Genomic DNA, 18,681 nt, shown 5'->3' with positions numbered 1-18,681 from the left:
TTGTTTACATAGTTTACATTTCGCCTTGCTTGTTCCTTTTATGAGATGCTGTCAAACTCGCCAGTTAAGCAAGTGAATATTCAAAAACCAATTTTCTATTGCAGTGTTCGAACAATGGTATTTTCATACGAATTTTGGTTGTTCGTTTCAGCTCTAGTTATGCTCACCACATCCTTGCTGACGCGTTATCTTTCCAAAGGGAGGTAAGGTTCTGTGTCTTGATCAGTTTTACAGCGCACCTGCCGTAGACATTTAACAACTGGCATCAGTGAACGCAAACGAGTAAGAATTAATGATTTAAAATAAGAATTTGAAAATTCGCATATCATAGATGTTTAGTTTATCCCAAAACAAATATACAAAATATTTAGTTATAAGTTTTGCCTTTCACAATTTCTTTTAAAATGTTTATTTTCTTACTTTCGTTTTAAATAACCAACACGTAAGAGGGAGTGAGTACATATAATGAAACGCCTCATGGAAACAACGAAAACGAGGTAGCGTTATCACGTGGTCTTCAGCAATCGTTTCCGCTCCCATGTGATGACCTAACTCCATAGTCCACGTTGTGAATAGGTTTGTATGCTTGACTATTTCTACTTTACGTCTTCGCTGTAGACAGGCACTAGAAAAAACAAATTAATGGAGGTAACGCTTGATATATATTTCTAGAATTACTATCTACATGTAATGACCCTTTTTCACATCGTATTCCTAGCCTATGCACCCAAAATCTGGGACATTTCCCGCGTAAAAAAAAAATCACACATGAGGTCGAAGATGACTTCCGCCCCTTCGTTCGTAATACTTTCTTTTATTCGGGTATAGTCAGCATGCAATTTTAAAGCCATACTCTCTTCTTTGCTTAGTTAACATATTAAGAATTTATTCCACTACAGAGGCTAGGATTATCAATTTAGCGTTTGACACCCCTCGTCTTCTGATGTAAAATATATTATTTTTATATGATAAACAATGGTCGTCTGCCTATTTCTTGTCCATTGCACCTGGTTCGAAAATAACATGAGTTTGAGCAGCTTCTCCAGTTATTTTATAAATGGGTCGTTAACCTATACAAGTGAATTTTACTTTAAAATGACATTCGCTTAGTGTTTGTATATTTTCCCTAAGAAATTTACTACATAGGTGCACTGCAGCATGCAGAATGTTTGTGCGACAATTAAAAAAAATCAGAAGATCATTAAAAAACAAAAGCAAACAAAATAATTATACTAATAACAATAAGTCAACAGTAGTCAAGAAATTATCTCAAATTTGCCGAGTTTCATCTGACCCGTACCACCCAATTTTTTTATTATATTTTGGACTCATCGTAAGATAAATGTCAGAATATAAAAAATGGTATGGCAAGGGTCAGAGGAAACTCACCTAACCTGGATTGCTGCTGTGTTTATAATCAATATGGTGGATTTTCAGTTATATGGTTTATTAGTGACATGGTAGCATTTCACACTGGATCACTAACAAACCATGTAACTAATGACCCTCCTCCCCCAGTTAACTTTTGCCTTAAGAATTTCATTGCACATTATTTTGACCATGTGAAAGAGTGGTGTAGAACTGTTGTGTAATTTCTGACAAAACATCATAATTACCTGGTATTTTTCCTGCTGACTATGTATTACTAATTTCTTCATTTGTCTCGCTTTAACCAGTAAAAATAAGAGGAAGGGGTAAAAAAAAAAACCGAATTCTACTTAGTTTTTGAATTGGAATCTTAGCACTGGTGGTAGTGAAATTCTGATTTCCATCTTAAACTAGCTTATATGTTTTTTTTAAACATATAACTTGGATAAAAAAATGTAATGACAGTTTTTTACCTCTCACATTCTCATTAGCACAGGAAAACTACAGCAGTCTTTATTATAAAAGTTGCAGATATTTACACAGGAGTATTTTTTACATTTGAAATAACCATTCTGCCAGACAATTTCATAACAACAACACTTCAAGCAGTTTTCAGATTTAAATAATGCATTTCCAAATTTGGAACTTTACCAAATTTGATATGAAAATTTAAAAGTCTAGCAAAAGTTGTCAAACTTGCAAGCATCCTGGGATCAAACGGAAACTGAACTTATTTGCTTCTCTTGAATCCAGTATGTACTGATGTAGCAAATATAACACACTTTTATTTGATGTAATTTACAAGCAAGTTTATAATTTCTGTTCTTGGCAAAACATGCATACATATAGGTTTTTTTTTCTTCTCATTTTTAATTGATTCTTATTTTGTTATTAGATATTCATTCTTTAAGGTTAGCATATTGTTTATTTTGTGTCCAATGTTCATTTTTATAATAAATCTTAGATGTTATGATACATTAAATTTAATATTAGGGCTCCACAATGAGATGTGGGAGCTTTATGTAATCATATTTTCCTTGCATCCATCAGTTCATCTGGCTGTTTGTGGATTTGTTCACTCTTCTTTTAACCAAAATTGCTATGTATCCTTTCCATATACATGTAATTGGCAGTCATTTGGTTAGTAAACTGGCTGTTACCTGTAGAAGCAGCTTTGAATGGTTTTGCCTTTTCCTTTGACATTTTTATACAGTTATTGCATATTTTCCATTAGTGTTACATCTCCCCTACAGCAGATTCTTTTAACTAGCATAGCTCAAGTACCATTCAGCATAATTATTATTGACCAGTATAGCTCTGCAGCCTTTTCACACAATTTAGATACCGCTTGAAAGGTGAATTGCCTATAACATGTAGATATGCCTTCTAAAGGTTTCATTTATTTAGGTCCAATATTTAGTTATTATCCTTTTTTCCCCATCAATATTAAATTTTCACTGCATCAGCAGATCCTAGTATCCAGTATAGCTCTACAACTATTTAATGTATTCTGATGCAGTTTAAAATGTACATTTTATTAAGACCTAGATGTGCCTTTTATGTGATTGGTATATTGACATCCATATCCGTTTGCCAGTAGCTTCTCATGGGTCAGTGGTTCTTTTCTGGGTTTTCCTGGGTTCTTCCTCCGCCATTAATACTGGAAGCCATGTATAGCCTATCGTCTGCTGAAAAATGGCCTTAAACCCTACAACAACAACAACATCCATATCCAGTAGAGTTATAGCCCTTGACATACAGTGAACTTCGTTTTTTTTTTTGGGGGGGGGGGGAATGTCAATTACAACAGCTAAAAATGATTATGTTCTAAGGCAGTTTCTTGTGAACATTGTTTTGTATTGAGCTGAAATGAATACCAGACTTTCCTTGAAATTATTCAGATAGAATGTTCTTTTGATGTTAATTGGGTTGGGTGACCATTTAATTTTTTCAAGCTTTATCATATCTGCCATATTCCCAGAGATTGTTCTGGTTTTTGAAGACTCATAATGTGTGTTTGGAGGACCCAAATGGGGGCAGTGTGCATGATCCCAAGAAATTGACATCATCCAATTGAAAATGAGTTGTCTTTTCATATAAGCTTACAGAACGTACAGGAAATTAAAATTTGACATAAAATTTTTTAAAGAACATAGCTGGTGGATTTAACATTGTTCAGTACCATCACCACACAAATGTGCTGATACTTGTATAATCTTAATTAGAAAGGCATTATTTAAATAAAAATATATACCAAGTTAATTTACTTGAAATCCATTGGACATTAGAATAATTTGTTCGTTAGATTATGTTCTTGCTGCTGTCATTGGTTGAGTGTGTGTGTATTTGTATTTGTGTGTGGGAGGTTTGAAGGTAATGCAAGTGTAATGTTCATCTTTGCACACATTAGAGACTTCAGTTTTTTGTTGGGAAAGTAATCTTTTTTGGCCTGAATTGTGTGGGGGAGTGTCAGATGTGCCTGGTGTTGTTGTTACAATATTATATTACCATTCAGAATTACTGATATCATTATGGTGTTTGCATTGTGTGCAGAAAATAAATCATTTTGTTGAGCTTCGCAGATGGCTTTATTAAGTCACACTTATGTACTATTTAGACTACCAGATTAATTGGGTTTTATGTTTTCTACATGGAGTGAAATTGGAGTTCAAAGAAATGTTGCCACTGATAGCAAACTTGCCAGCATTTCTTTAAAGATTGCTTAAACATTTTCATTCAAAGCATTGATGCGATTATTTTTGTTTTTCAACACATGCCTTTTTGATTTACATACAACTCCAAATAGATTGGGCTATTCCACTTTACCTATGGAAATTAGCCTAATGGGTTGACCCACAGCAGTGTTAAAAGTATGTAATAGGGTTTCACTCAAGCTTTTCTCAGCTAATTAGGTAATCTATTGAAATGATGTTGCTCTTGTGTGACCACCTTACCTTGCCTGAATGACAGTCTATTGTATAAACTGCCCCAAGGATAGTTTTCATGGGCTGTAAACAGGACTGTTTACTGTTTATACATACTCAGGCCATATATAGTGGTGATCGGAACATTTTGGTCGCTCTCTTTTTTTGTCTCCCAAATCTGATGAAAAACTGTGCTTATTGAAATATGTTCATGTCTGGGTTTCTGGGTGAAAAAAAGTTTTTTTGCATGAACTGTTGTGTTTTGACAGGTATGTTTTATGGCAGCCAGGAGTTAAACCCCTCCCCTTTCTATCCCCACAAGAAATTGAGATTGAATGGTTGATCCCTAAAAGTATCAAATGTGTCCTCTTTACTTTGTTTGCCTTGGTATTTATTGATACCAGCCACTCTCAGCCAAACTGCATTGAATACTGAACCAAGTCATCTAAATCTAATTAAATGACTGTTTATGGGTCCAGAGTAATTTTTGAGGAATCAAATGAAAATTCAAATGAATGTTGGTGTTATTTTCCATGTTTACATATAAACTCCTAAATATAGTTGTTTCTTTTGGTGCTGAAGATATACACTTATGGGGGAAAATACATTATCTGTTCATATGTATTTAAATGCTGAGCTTATCTAAAAAAAATGTCTCTTTAAAGTGATCTATACATAATCCAAACCACACAGACTTGTGGCTAAATTAATTTAATTAAATTTCAATGCATTGTATGTCTCCAGAATTGAATTTGTCATTATCCTAAATGCCTGGCATTTATGCTGGTACTACTTTTTGATCTCCAATGAAATGCCAAATGCTTAAAGAAGCCCATATTTAGACTTGATAAATAATTGCTTTAACTGAATACATGGGTTGACCCAATCTTTTATATGCAACTTGTACATTGAGAAATGGATTCTGTGGACAGCTTAAATATAAATTTTACGTGGGCCAGGTATCTCGGAAATAGTTAACATCTGAATCCTGTTGGGGAGTAGATACTTTGATTTCATGGCTAAAGATGGACTCCCAGCAAGAAGTTAAGTCATTTTCAGGAAGACATATGAAAATAATGTGAAATAATCCCTTCACCAATTGCAGTATGTGCAGATAATGGTGGCTTTTTTGTGTACTAATGCACAGCAACAACAGTGGTAAAGAAAATTTAAACAGAAAACTCTTGATTCTGCAATTTAAATAATTCTGTTTGAAGTCCAGTGGCTTAGTGGTTTGAGCGTCTTTATCGGATGCGGGAGGTCATTGGTTCGATCCCTGGCCGAGTCATACAAAAGACTTACAAAAATGGTACTAACAGATGTCTTGCTTGGCGCTCAGCATTAAGAGGTTAGTGTTAGGACTGGTCGGTCTGGTGTGAGGATAATGTGACTGGGTGGGACATCATGCTACATGTCTGCAGCATGATATCCAAGTGCTAGACATCACTATAAACTGCCACACTGCAGACATCTTAGCGATATGACTGAAAAATTGTTAAAACTATGTTAAAAATCCAAGTCACTCACTCACTTGAAGTCATGTCAACTGGCCCAAGTACATCTTTTACAATGAATCTGGCATATGCAGTTGAATTCACTTTGATGGAACTGTCTACTGTTTAAATCTACCCCTACATCTATACGACTCTGTCAAGCCCTGCAGCGATTGGAAAGGGCAAAAACGGCAGGTGAAAGGTGTCACTGGAAGCCGCAGTCCCAATCCTACATGTAGGCGACTCGGGCTTTTGGGCGTCTGATGTTGATCCGAAGACAATGCTATCACCTAGTAGCAGCCTGAGTGACCAAGCAGCCTTCTCTAGGGACAGCACTGCTTGCTCCCATAGAGAGGTGACTAGAAAAGGTGGACTAAAACTGGCTTGTTGGAACATTAGAACAATGCTAGACTCAACTGACAACAACAGACCAGAATGACACTCTGCCTTAATTGCACACAAACTCTCTCATCTTGGTGTTGCATTGTTGCACTTTGTGAAGTCCACCTTCCAGAGGAAAGAAGTCTGAGAGAACTCTGTGCTGGATACACCCTGTAGTGGTCAGGAAAACCAAAGACTGAAAAACGAGCGCCCCAGAGAGCCAAAAAAAAAAATCATCCTTGGAGATTTAAATGCCAAAGTGGGCCAAGACTCGGAAGCCTGGAAAGCCATTCTTGGGAAACATGGCGTGGATGGCTGCAATGACAATGAGTGCCTACTTCTTGAATTTTGTGCAGAATTACAGCTAACCATCACAAACACTGTATTCCAGCAGAAAGACAGCCTGAAAACGACCTAGATGCATCCTAGATCAAAACATTAGCACCTAATCGATTACATGATAGTACACCAGAGGGACTTAAAAGATGTCCTTCATACCAGAGTGGTGCAGAGTGCCACACAGATCATCATCTTGTCCAATGCAAGCTCAACTTCCAATTCAAGTCCAGGCCCAGACAACAAGGAGGCACCTCGAGAAGGAAGCTTCAGGTCAAAAAGCTGCTGTCTGCACACATCAAGGCAGATTTTCAAGAGAGCCTGCAGTCTAGACTTAAAGAACCAATTTTCCATCAGATCTACCTCAGGAAGAGATAAGGCTGCCATTCTGCAAACCTCTAAAGAAATCCTTCGCTTCACCACTAAGAAAAACAAAGGCTGGTTTGATGAAAACAACCAAGAAATCCAAGAACTGCTGGCCAAAAAAGAGATCAGAATACCAAGCCTAACTCCTCAACCATCCTGTCCACAGAAGAAAGAGCCTTCCACCTTATCTGCAGCTCCCTTCAGTGCAGAATCGGAGACATACAAAATGAATGTTGGACAAAGCTTGCAGAAAGAATCCAGCTGTATGCTGACATTGGTGACTACAAGGGGTTCTATGAAGCATTGAAAGCAGCATATGGTCCTTTCTTCCAAATACAGGGCATGCTATGGAGTGCAGATGGCCAAAAACTACTCACTGACAGGGAATCTATTCTGAACCGCTGTTCAGCTCTCTTCCACACCCTCTTCAGCACTAGCCGCACCGTCCAGGAGGCAGCAATTTACCGCATCTCACAGCAGCCACCAAAGATGTAACTTGATGAGGCACCCACACTGCAAGAGTCTGTAAAAGCCATAGAACAGCTGAAGACTGTAAAGGCTGCAGGAAAAGTATCCCACCAAAGATATAGAAGATAGGAGGCCCAGCATTGCACAACAAACTCCATGAGTTCTTCGTTTGCTGCTGGGAGCGAGGGAAACTTCCACAAGACCTCCGAGATGCATTCATCATCACCTTGTACAAAAACAAGGGGGAAAAGTCTGACTGTTTAAACTACTGTGGGATAACTCTGCTCTCCATTGCAGGCAAAATCCTTGCTAGAGTGTTGCTGAACAGACTGGTGCCCACCATTGCAGAGGAACATGCTCCAGAGAGTCAATACAGCTTCATAGCCAATTGGGGCACAACTGGCATGGTTTTCGTCCTGAGACAGATCCAGAAGAAATGCTGAGAACACAACAAAGGGCTGTACATCATATTTATGGACCTGATGAAAACATTTGACATGGTGAGCAGAACTGGAATGTGGAAAATCATTGAAAAACTCGGCTGTCCTCCAGAGTTCCTTACCATGGTCATCCAACAACATGAAGACCAGCATGGTCAGGTCAGAAACAATAACGATCTGTCACAGACCTTCCCCATCACAAATGGCATGAAACAGGGCTGTGGTTTAGCCCCCACATTGTTCTCAATCTTCTTCAGCATAATGCTCCAAAAAGCAACAGTGGTCCTTGATTACGAAGATGGCATCTATATCCGTTTTCGTACTGATGGCAACCTTGTCAGCTTAAGGCGACTTCAGGCCCAAACCATGACTTTGGCAAAACTAATTAGAGAACTTCTTTGCAGACACTGCCACCCTTGTTGCCCAAGATTGCACTGTATGGAGAGCTGGTCACCGTGATAGAGGGGCACTTCGAAAGAGATGTAAAGACTCCTTGAAAAAGACCCTCACCACCTGTGGCATCGATCACTACCAATGAGCAACACAAGCTGCTGACCATGAAAGCTGGCGATGTACCATTGACTGGACCACTGCCACTTTTGAACAAAACAGATGAGCCAGCTTGGAGGTAAATAGACGGCGAAGAAAAAAACGGGAGCAAATGGTAGCACCTTCCACAACTCGGAGATTCCCCTGTAGCCTCTGTGGACGTACATGCCTGCCATGTATTGAGCTCATCGTCCACCAGCATGCGTGCAATAGATGTGGACATCCCCCTTCCTAAATCTTTGCAACTCTTCTCTTTCACTTGATGTAACTAGGCAATCTTTTGTTTGTAGGAAGCATATCACTTGTCAGCCAATGGATTAATTGTAACAAATCAGCAGCAAATGACATCTGATAACAAGCTCGACTAGATGTCCTGTCTTACTTAATTCAAGGTAGTAAGTTAATGCTATATACTGCTCAGAACACGATAAGTTTGGAACCAGAAAATTATATAATTCAGAAATAACAAACAAACATGGATATCTAATTATCTATGGTTAAATGCTCATCGGGTATGTGCATATGAACCTAAAAATTAAAAAAAAACAGGGCCCTGAGTGGCAGAGTGGTCTAAAGTGCTCACTGTTCTGGATCACTGCCATTTCACTGCTGTCTGCATGGGTTTGAGGCTCAGCTAACGTTGGTATATGAGAAAGCTTGCTAGTAGCTTCTCGTTGGTTGGTGGTTCTTCCCAGGGTTTTCCAGGGTTCTTCCTCCACAAGTTATACTGGCCACCTTGTATAGTCTATCTTGTGCTGAATAATGGCATTAAACTCTACAACAACAACATATATTTAAAAAAATAATTCCAAGTGCCATTCTTATCTGTCAGTTTTGAAAAAGGACTGATCGAAGGCACTTCATTGACAAGAAGCATCATTAAACACTTAAAAACTTACAAATCTAGAGGGCAGAAATATGGCATGAATGACAAAAAGCTACATGTTGGGTATGATAATCAACGATTAGGTGAATTACATTTCAGTGTAAATTAACTTGCACTGACACAGCAAGTGTTACATGTATATGCATTGGCTTGTACAAACTTTGTGCATTTAAGTTTTTGGAACATGTAGTGTTTCATATGAGCATTAGTCCTTGGACAGAGGCCAGTTGTTTTGCATTTTTTGACATTTTCACTGGAGAATTCTGGCAGATTGAATGATGCTCAAAAACATAATATAATCAATACAATTCAAATGTGTGTTTCACACAGCTTAAGCTAATGTGCCAGTTGTTTGCATCCTTGATCACTGATATAAACTTACTTTTAATTTGCTGAATCATCATCCATTGAACAGTTGCAGTGTGCATTAGAATCATGGCAGTATGGCATACTCCATCAGTGAATGCATGGGACTGAGCCCAGAGCAGAATAAAATGGTGGTCGTTTGTAAAAAATGTTTAAAAATAGTGAATCGGTTTCCTGAAGATGGTGGGTGATACACAGATAAAGTATAATCTTTCTTGTTACCCTAGAGTTTCATGTGCTTGTGGGTTGCAAAGTTGTCTCTGCAAGGTATGGGATTGTAGTCTCAGTTGTTTGGGATATTTTTAAACATGGTTAGCATTTATCTTTCCTATAAAACATATAAATCAAGTCTTGATGATGAAATCATCAATAATTGAATGGCCCTAAGCACTTTTGGGGTGATTTTCAGATCTTGCTATTGGTTAGTGTAGAAAATACATGGACTATACTTACATGAACTTTGAGCAACAGGTTTTATAAGAAGAACAATTTTGCAAATAAAATAAGATTAAAAAAAATTTGAGAAGAAAAGCAAGAAGGAAAACATTTCAACTTTTGGAATACTTGTCAAACACCAATATCAGTAAAGTTAAGTATTTTCCTGGTCTTAATATTTGAATGAAAACTGGTTTAAAGACAATTTCTACTAAAACAAATAAATGATATATGACGTGTAAGGGGACTGTAGGTGTGTCTGCCTTCACAGATCACTCATACTTCATATCACGTTCTCCTTGGGTTAAAAACTCTGCTGGACCAATGTGGATATCTGAGAAAGCTTCATGTAGGTTGGTGGTTCTACCTCCACCAAGTATACTGGGTGCCATGTATAGCCTATAATGTGTTGAAAAATGGTGTCCACCCCCACCCCCAACATCATTTGTTAAGTTCTGAATTACACCAGTAAAGCATTAGGCCAAAAAATGTGTTTCTGGTTGGCTGACTATCCATATTTTTCGGTGCTGACCCTAATACTTTTTTCCTTCCATGGTTTAAATAATTTCAATTGAACCGGTTTATCCCAGTGGCTAAATCACATAGTACAATATATATATATATATATATATATTTTTGTTGATGTAAAATATATTTGCTTTTAGACTCATAGCTAACTGTCCAGTTATTATGCCCCTATTTCAGTTCCCTATGTTTGAAATCTAGCTTTAAATATGGAATTTCTATATTGTATTGGGCATGACAGATTGTAGGTCTATATTTTGTACCAAAATAGGATTACTGACTGTTTTTGTGATGGGCTTGATTGACAGGCACTCCAAATACATTGTCTGAATACATTTATGACTTTTACTAAAGAATAATTACAGTATTATCTTGAAGACATGGAGTATGTAATATAATAAAAAAATTCCAAGAGGAAGAAATGATAAGAATTCTATATTATTTGTATTCAGTATTTTGTAATATTACTTACTCAGTGTATCACATACATACACCTTCTGTTGTGAGCTTCAGTTGTATTATTTATATTTGAAATTGTAGAAATATAATAGCATTATACCACAATAGCTTTCAACTGTTTATATCAATATATCAATTCAGTTTTTAAGTTCAATAATAGTTCATTAACAATAAGTTAAGTTCAATAAGCTCTCTCTCCAGAAACATCCACAAATCAAGAAACCCAGAGTTCATGCCTCTTTAATTGTCATATTGGTCATATGTTTGTCTTGTTGCAGCATGAAGCACTAGCATGATGTTGGCTATGAAGGTATATTAGAAGTGTATCATCATTAGACAGTAGTACTTTATTGCCTAATGTATATTAGAAGTAACATAGAGACTATGGTAATTAGCATATATGTTTTTAAATGAACATGGCATTTTATAAAAGCATTTAATCATACAGTTGATCAAACTACCACAAGCATTCAGGCAACAAATTGAAACAATTTATATAATGGTCATATGTTTGTAGTTTATATTTCTGTCCATCTCTCATCTCCTTGATCAGTCATAATTGTTGTCTTTTATCTTCCAATATATAAAATCCAGTACCAAAATTTATATAAAATCCAGTACCAAAATTCTAGCCTTATATTTTTAGCAAATGTCTAGTTTGACCGAATTATTGATGTCAGATAGGTAATAATTTCATTCTTCAACAGGTTTCCATATCTATATCGTCACTGGATTCTCTGTCTTTCAATAAAATTGAAGGTGGAACTTGCATAGCCATTGATGATCTTGTAAAGTTCCTTAAATCTAACCACTCAATTCCTGACAGGAAAAAAAAATTATTTTACAAGAATTACTTGGATAATCCAGAGAGAAGAAAGTAATTTGTTTTGCTGATGTATTTCTTTTGATATATGTTTCATCACAAATATAAGATGACTTCCAGGTTTGCAAAGTGGTATATGATGAATAACAAACAGTCTATATTTTCAAACAAATTGAACAAATCAGCATGGAACCTTTATCAACAACTAGGGTCTGCTGAAATTCAAAGTCTGAGTTTGTATGAAGAAACCATTAAAAAGCTACAACTTATGGGGATGAAGATTTCATCTTTAATTATTGATTATAAAACAGTTCACCAACAGCGAATGGAATAAAATTCAACTGCTTGAATGGCACTATAAGAAAGAAGTATCAGAATATGAAAATGAGCAGGAAAGTAAATGGGAATCTTTGGATTATGTAACAAGTTGGCAGAAAAGGGACAAAAACTAAATTAGTCGTGTTTGAAGTTCTGTCAGTGGAATTTAGCTCGGACGTTTGCTGCTGATGCAATAAATGGAATTACTATCCATCTGGAAAGTATCCATTGACCTGAGAAAATAGAAACTGACACAGAAAATGCTCTTAGAGACATACTTACTCTTCATTTCAAAAATATCATATGTTTTCAGTGCACAGTTCTGTGTGCACATAAAGCAGGAATACACATTGGTATTGGATTACTGGAATCGCAACACAATGTTGAAACATATGATGATATCTCTCTGACAGTTATGCCTCTTGGAAGAAAAGTCAAATTGTATATGTGCCTGTCATACACTTCTTTCCCAAAGGCTACCTTCTGCCTGGTGAGCGTTTTGTTGCAAAAAGTCATGTGAAATCTGGAAAACTCCAACCCCATTACATGTCACTTTTTCTTGTCTGGATGACCAAGATCTCCCAGAGGAATGCAGAATTCTTGACTCCATTTGATTTCAATGTTTTAACGAGGAGAAACATTAGCTTGTAGACCCCTTAGATGTGACTTGCACATTCCTTTACCATTCCAGTGTTTATTAGAACAAACACTACCGAATAAAGACAGCCTCAGGCATCGATCATCAGATGATTTCTGTACCTCGAAAGTGTCATCTTTATATTGCCATTTTGATTCATCAATGTAATACTTGACAGAAATTAGAGTAGTCTCATACAAGATATCACAGATGAGTTGTTCATCAACTGCTATAACATGACATCTGTTTTTTCCCCTCAAATCAGCTGCCAATATAAGCCAAAGTCTGCAAAATGGAGATATTTTTCATCCTTGATGTGGAGAAAATGGATACTGTCAGTAATAATGAAAGAAACGAAAACTTCCCACTAAACATCTCCAGTGAAGATAATGAGGGCATTAATGGAGCCATTACCTCCATAACAGCAGCTGATGGTAATGGGGGTACAGTCGAAGGTATAAAAAACATCCAGTATGATCCAGATGTATCTTGTGATTTGTTGCCATGTATTGATATCAGTGTTATAGATGAGGAGGACATACAACCAATTTATGAAGATAAAATGAATGAAAGAAGAGAAGAAAAAAAGGAGGAAGAATATTCTGATATTATGATAAAAGTTGATGCTGATAAAGATATTCTCCAAGATGTTCAAGCCCTCAAAGAAATACAGATACCATTTATGACAAAGATATACCGCTCCGGTGGCCTAGTGGTTAGAGTGTCCACCTTGGATGTGGGAGGTTTTGGGTTTGATCCCCGGCCGAGTCATACCAAAGACTTATGGCCTGTCAGTAGCTTCTCGTGGGTCTGTGGTTCTTTCCGGGTTGTTCCTCCACCATTAATACTGGCTGCCATGTATAGCCTATCATGTGCTGAAAAACGGTGTTAAACCCTACAACAACAACAACCAAAGACTTACAAAATTGGTACTAACAGCTGCCTCTCTTGGCGCTTAGCCGTAAAAGGTTAGTGTTAGGACTGGTTTGTCTGGTATCAGGATAATGAGACTGGGTGGGACATCATGCTACATGTCTGTGGCATGATGCCCCAGTGCTAGACATCACTATAAACTGTCACACTGCAGACATCGTAGCGATATGACTGAATTATTTTAAAGCTACGTTAAAATCCAAATCACATGCACACAGACAAAGATGAAACTGGTTTGCGGTACTGATAGTAGCATACTATCAAGATCTAAACAACGCACCATCACCGCCACTATTATGCCGCCATCCTCCACCCTCCAGTGGTAGAGATGACGATATAGTCACATTGAAAGTGGTTCTGTTGTTTTTTTGGGAGAAGGCTGAATTGAGTGAAACAAATGAAAATGTTTTGTTTGCACCTGACTATAAGATTGCAAGAAACCTATTTAAGCTTATAGATGGGAACAAAGGTATGAAATATTTCTTCCAGAATTTCCAGTACTGTACTCAAGAAAGTCCAAATTCATGAATTTAATATCAGCCAATGAAACATCAGGCCTCATTCATATATATGAGACAAATGATGTTGAAAAAGACTGCAGTAAATTAGTAACTATTGAGAACATTCACGTGCAGAGGAGTTGAGAAAAAACTTTGTGATTGGCCAGCATGAAATGAGATTTTGACAAATGTTAAAGAATTCATTAAGAAAACATTCACTGAGTATAAAACATTTCCCTGCATACCAATATAATGAGGCATTGTGACAGAATTATAGCCATTGCCATTGCTGAAAGACTAGGATAAAAAAAATATGGACACAGATTACTTCTGGCCAGTGTGAAGTCTTCAGTTTCATTCTCATTCTTAAAAGGAACTTCCAGTTAAGCTGGATTTTGCTCACGGCTTTTGATAGAACATTACAAATCATGTCACTTTCACAGACAAATGAGACATGCTCTATTCAGTACCTCCCACAGTGGTAGTATTGTCAGCTTTGGATTAGACACAGCCCGAGAGATTGACCACAACGACGCAAAGAAATGTCTTTGACCAGGGACATTCACTAAGTAATGTAATGATAAAGATATCCACTGGAGATGACCAGAGACAAATGTATACTGTAATCCAGTCTGTCATCTCTGGAGAAGATGCTTCGAAGATTAAGCAAGATGGCACAAAAGATGAAGAGATACCATCCAAAATATCTGAAAGGTACATGGGGAAAAAAGCCAGTTATAATGACTTGGGACATATTGTAAGAACATTTGGTCTTGTACATCGAAAACAAAAAAAGTCATTAAGTTTTGACCCCATTCTAAGAAATGTATATCACAAGGATAATCCAGAGGTGCAGCAAGAGATGTTAGATTCAACCACAGAAGAGATAGAAAAATTTGTGACTCGCAGGTATGCAGCAAGAGAGGGTCTGTTGGTGTGACACATGGTGATTGTCCGAACATTGAAGTCATAAATGGACCCAAACATCTCATTAATAGAATAAAAAGACCAAAAGGGTCAACTATCAAGAGGACTAAAGGCGAGCCAAAAAATACATCATGCAAGAGCTTGAAAGAGAAAAGCGAGGAGAAAAGAAAAAGGACAGTAAAGAAGATGACAACGATTGTGGACTGTCTAAGCTCTTCCATGAATACTTGCCAGTCAATCTTTAATCCAGATGAGAAAATATTTTCCACCAGTGAATCAGCTGGTGTGAAATGAACTCTTCTTGAGTTCATGAAGAAAATATCTGATAAACGGGTACCCTATGGCACATTTTATAACCTAGGTTATTATGAATAGTCTGGTCCCCGAGTACCCGAATACCAATTGGCATCTTTACTAAGTTGAGTTGACGTTTTCCAGATTTATTGTTTATCATAACGATATACAAGTTTTCTGCCAGTGCTTGTAAAGGCAGCACTCACATTGTTTTCAAGTTGACAGTCCTTGTGATTGAGCCTTGAGTACACATAGTTTTTCAGTGCTGAGCAGTGGCAAGTAACAGAGGATGGTTATTTCATCTTGCTGCACAAATAATGTGTTCAGTTGCAACCTGTTACAGATTTTACAAATTGTATTATCGAAGTGTTACTTACAAAGCTCAAGCTCTGACTTTAAATAAGCATCCGCTTATGACAGTGAGGCCGAGGAAGAGGAGTCAGATGATATTTATAATGACTACATCACAAAGATTTACTGGACAACGATGGAGGATTTCTTGAACTTTATGAGACAATGAGGATGAATTCTTCGGTTTTGTACCAGATGACATTTGATAGTGATATTTATAATATACTTTGTGAATAAAAAAATATGGACTTGTACACATGTAGTACAATTTCCGTTTTTCGGGTTCCTGGGTAACTGATCGTTTGAAGAAGCAAATTGTTACTCTCTTATGAACTTTTCCCCTCTCTTTGTCTCTCTATCTGTCAGTCTGTCTGTCTCTCTCTCTCTCTCTGTGCTGATTCATGGTATTATGGAAAGAATATACACAGGCATAAAGTCTGAATCAGCTCAGGTTATCATAGATAACACATATAAAACATTACATTAGGCATTTATCTGATATCAGCAAGAGGTGAATATATTCTAAATTTGGAGGAATACTTATAGAGGTGGACAAGACCTTTATTATTTATTCCAAAATCATTTTCCTTGGTGAGTTTTGCTGAATATTTTTTTTCCTCCTATCAAATCGTTTGACACTAAATTTTTGCCTTGTCTCAAAGGTAATTGCAACATAAAATGCCGGATCAGGTCAGGGGTTGAGGGGGTGGGTTGGGTTACAAAATTTCAAAAGGGCCCTGACTTTACTTGAAAGGGCACTAGTGCAAATGTTTTTTGTGTCTATTTACTCAAAGTGTTCATAGTACCAAAAGAATAAAATGATGGCCAAATCTGTGTGTGTGTGTGTGTGTGAAATGAGTCTAGTCTAACTGGACTGTGATTTGGATTTCATTATGTGCTAATTTTGAAATTTTGTTTAATTTGCATATCATCAATAGAAAAATATATATCAAGTTGGTTGATTGTATTTTTTTACTTTTCTTTTAAGTCTGCAATAGGTGTTTAACATATTTGGTTCCAGTGTAAGAGAGTCATATATAAATACGGTGGCATAGCAAATGTTTTTTCTCTCATAAGTTTACCATCTTAGAATTTCTAAATTTATTATGTTAATGCAGGTGCATCATTCTTAGTTGCGGCCAAATTACAATGTGTTATGGACAAATTACAGTGTGTTATGGACAAATTACAATGTGTTATGTAACAACATTAATATGGACTATTCATAAATCCATTTAAAATGTTCATATGTGGCTGTGGAAAACAAGGAAGTAATAAGCCTTTATAGTAGACTGAAATGCATATGAATGACACTCATTGTATTGTCACAAACACCTGCATCAATTGCATGTTTGGTTGTTATGTGGACTAATAACCAGGTGCATACAGTAGTTTACACCAGCCTGGAAGAACTGTTAGGCTCACAGTGATCGGCTTGGGTTGTTGATAGCAGAGGGCCATTCAGCTGGAGTGTCGTATTACCATGAATAGAAACTACCCAAATTTTTGGGACCTGTCCTAGGAGTGTTTGTGTGTGTGTAAAACCTACTTACCTCCCCAAATTTTAAAACCAGTGCAATAGGAAACATATTTTTTGTGTTGGCCTTTGTGGAAGGAAAGTAATCAGATAATTAATGGGCCCTACAGTTTATGAGTCCTGTTTATATCCTTTGACAACTAGAATTAAATTATGTCATTGTTTTTTGTTTTGTTGATTTTCTGAATAAAGAATTACAGTAAAAAAAAAAAAAAGAAATTGTATTTGAATTTATTTACATAAATCAGTGTAAAAATTTAAATTCAGGATTAAAGAATGCATGCACCAACAAAAGAGTTTTAAATAGGAGTTGTGCACCTAAATGTCATTGTCATCAACTAACATGTTCTGAAACTTTTTTTTGCATTGTCCAGAAGTTTGGACAGGATTCAGGACAATTGCCTCATGGCGTACATGTATGCAGATGTAATCATCTGAAATACATGAGGCAATAAATAGAACTGTTTACTTCTGTTGGTCTGGATTGATATACCATTGATGTCAGTCTTCTACTATCAGATCTAACCCTATCTTCCATCTGTTATGTCACCTTGTAGTTCGTGATAAAAGAAAATTGCAAATATAACAGAATTGACAGTATAACTGTAAATTTGTTTTTTTCTTTAATTCGTTCAGTCTCTGCTTTATTTCTAGGCCTAAAAATTATAACTCATCATTGAATATTGTTTTCTAAAATAAATGAAAGCATTTATTAACCTGGTCTCAAATTTAGTTGGAAAGGGGGAGTGAAGCAGCAATTCTCCTTCAACATCCGAGTGGACATAAATGTTTTTTAAAGGGCTGTGTTAGTATTGAAGTGGAATCTTTTTACAGTGTTCCCCTATGTGACTGAAATCTGCCAAAATAGGCATATTTTAAATTTCGAACAGCCAGGTCTATGATATACAAGTTTTTTTATTTGATGAACTTTTCTTTTATTTGAGCTGTTTCTGCAAAGCGAATGACAGTTATGAAAGTTTGCAGGTTGTTAAGGTCCATGTGAGGATTGGATGAAGCAGCATATTCCAGATCTTTGTAGATATAACGATTAAGACACCTGTTGCTTGATTGTTGTTCCTTATCATCACTTGAATCAAATGATTAATTACACACGTATGCTTTGACACCGCAATTTGATAAGCATTATTCAGTTCATAAGGTTTCCCATCACATAATTCTTTCAAGACAAAGGTCTTGGATATTTAAAGCAAGAAACTGTAAGAAAATTGATGAGGGTGATGGAGGATGGACCTGAATTTAAGAATTATGATCCTAGAACTGAATTGGAGAAGTTGGCTCAAGTTTAAGAAAAGAGTGAATGAACACGTATAATGCTGTATCCCATAATGATGAGAAAAATAAAGG

General features: G+C 36.6%; 1 protein-coding gene across 2 annotated transcripts in view; it reads left to right on the top strand.

The window, feature by feature from the left end:
• Nucleotides 1-535: 535 nt before the first annotated feature.
• The window catches only part of LOC149804911 (forkhead box protein N2-like), a 110,106-nt gene continuing 91,960 nt past the window's right edge, over nucleotides 536-18,681 (top strand). Inside the window, exon 1 of one of the 2 annotated variants that reach the window (XM_089945821.1) lies at nucleotides 536-576. The gene's annotated coding sequence lies outside the window, so the exon portion shown is untranslated. Of the gene's footprint in view, nucleotides 649-18,681 lie in introns of both variants that reach the window. The other variant, XM_089945819.1, reaches the window with a different exon arrangement.

This window comes from Sinohyriopsis cumingii, chromosome 2, assembly GCF_028554795.1.
Source record: "Sinohyriopsis cumingii isolate HCF-2022 chromosome 2, ASM2855479v2, whole genome shotgun sequence".
Classification (NCBI taxonomy): domain Eukaryota; kingdom Metazoa; phylum Mollusca; class Bivalvia; order Unionida; family Unionidae; genus Sinohyriopsis; species Sinohyriopsis cumingii.
This window is presented reverse-complemented; position numbering and strand designations above follow the sequence as displayed.